The 2,276-nt window shown below is 47.2% G+C and overlaps 1 long non-coding RNA gene across 1 annotated transcript; it reads left to right on the forward strand.

Moving 5' to 3' along the window:
* Positions 1–1,642: 1,642 nt before the first annotated feature.
* On the forward strand, positions 1,643–2,203 carry LOC119352532. The gene is made up of 2 exons (XR_005170191.1): positions 1,643–1,769; positions 1,903–2,203. It is a non-coding gene; the product is annotated as an uncharacterized LOC119352532 (long non-coding RNA).
* Positions 2,204–2,276: the final 73 nt, after the last annotated feature.

The raw sequence follows: 2,276 nt of genomic DNA on the forward strand, positions 1-2,276 counted from the left end.
AGACGCGGAGAATGTCAGGACATCCAGGGTAATGGTGGTTTGAGTCCTTATGGCGATGAGGAACTGGCTTGGTGTTTTGTGACTTGTAGCAGCAGCATGGTACGTGGAGGTGATAGCACAGGAAAAGTTCAAATTCTTATCTTGCAGGGTGAAAATCTAAGGTGTGGCCTTAATTGGTTGTGCATAGCAATGGCCATGTTGAAGGTATTATTTTGTGAGTAAGGATTTTCTCCAAGGTGAAAATCTATGATCGATGATCGGGCGACGATGGCGCCGATGCACCGTTTCCTTCTTGAAGGCGCCGCTTTTGAAGAAGCTGGACTTTTGGTGATGTAAAACGTAGCATGGCGCTGAGCGTAGCCTGTGGCGCCGCCGGTTCGCCGGGCTTACGCTCACCCTTGGCGAAGCCACCGACTGCAGGCAACGCCACTCCCCCGCCCTCGGGTCACCTGCGGGAGGACCTTGGTGGCCGCATGGGCTTGACCGCCTCGGGTGGGTGAGGGTGACATCGGTTAACACCTCGCCCACGGCAACCTCCTACATCGACCGAGAACTACTGCCAGCCACAAGATCAAAGGCACACAACCCTGAGGGGCGAGATCGAAGATGACTTCCGCAACTCGTGTGGAGGAGAAAACCTTGCAAGCAGCGGTACACGTTGGCATCGGCGAGATGGCTCGGCTACGTCGGGTGGGTAGTTTCGGCGGCGGGATACATGGTGGCCCTCGTGTCGGGTACGTCTGCAATGGAAGGCCCTGGTGTATCATGCCGAGATGAGAGACCCGAAGCATAGAGAGAGAGAGTTGAGGGACGTACGGAGAAAACAAAGATCAGAGATATCTTACCATTGCATGTTTGCGATTCATCATCAGCGGTGAGACCCATGCTTCAGAAATCCAGAGACAGCACGGAGGGTTAGAACAATATACTAAGATAGTCTACCGGCAGTAGCAGCAGATCGAAAAGATCTTGGCTCGTAAACTGGTGCCTTTCATGTTCCAAGATTACCCGGAGCGATCTGGAAGGAGTATGCACCGGAAGATTGAGGGGATCACGTCCCCTTTCTTTTTTCTGGGAAAATGTACGCGATGTGCTCCTGATTTCCTCTATTGATTGAGATATAATTTGATTCGTTTGAGATGCGTTGGGGAAGGAACGGAAGGGAATCCGTGGCATGAAAAGCTTTGATTCTTTTCTGAGTTTGGAAAGGTTTGATTCTATTGAGATTTGTGGGAAGGAAAAGGATACCTATCGTCGGTCGATGATCCATCAGGGTGAGCATACCGGGGAGGGCTGGTACGTGGTATAGACGATTGACAAAAACCAGAAAAAATCGGTGGGGTTCGGTTGAAAAGAAAATCGGTGGAGGGGGTAACGAGGTGGGATGGGATGACGGGGCTGATCGATCGAGAGGTGGGATGCGAGGAGGGACGAACGAGCTAGGTAGAGATCGAATCGGAGTAGAGATTGCAACGAATATCGAATCGTATCACATAAATACAAAGATTAGCTGGGATGATATCTTTGCAAAAATAGAAAGAACCGTGATTCCTTGCCCTTTACCTCATGTTGATTATTGGGCATATATATAAATAGTACACGTACACCCGAACAAAGATACCTGTCATCGTTTCTCAGAAAACCTACTTTGCTACTGCTATAGACGAGGGGCAATTTCTCCATGGACAAGCTGTATAGGAACCGTTCCCTTGCACCAATCATATTGTCGGTGCTTCTTGTCACGTGCTTCACTACGACCCATGTGCAGTGTAAGTTCATTTCTATTTACCGACAAGCGTTTACGTCTTTTCTGAGTGATTGCCTATTTGTTTGTTTGTTCATCAACTACTTTGTTTCTAAACAGAGACTAATATGATTATTAATATATTTTCTGTTCCACAGCTAGAATATTGGAAGAGGTGGAAAGGGTTAAGATCCATCTAAATGGTATGTGCCTCCTTAATACGTGCACAAACGACCCACGGATTTGCTACTACTGCTGTTTAGTAAAGGATAAGTGCTACCACTCAGTTGATGAGTGCAAGGCTGACTGTCCCAAGATTTCTCCCCTGGACCCAGCCCCGGCGACGATCCTTGCACCATCGACTCCTATCTAATCTAATTATATAGCTTCTCAAGTATAATGCATGATGTACCGATGAATAATTTGGATGAAAATAAATGCCATGATGTTCGTGTTTCATGAGATGAGAATTGAGTGTATTTGTTTCCTTGTTGCATGAAATACTTTGTGTATAAACAGAAACTATATTCTA

The sequence above is a fragment of the Triticum dicoccoides genome, chromosome 2A (genome assembly GCF_002162155.2).
Source record: "Triticum dicoccoides isolate Atlit2015 ecotype Zavitan chromosome 2A, WEW_v2.0, whole genome shotgun sequence".
Taxonomy (NCBI): domain Eukaryota; kingdom Viridiplantae; phylum Streptophyta; class Magnoliopsida; order Poales; family Poaceae; genus Triticum; species Triticum dicoccoides.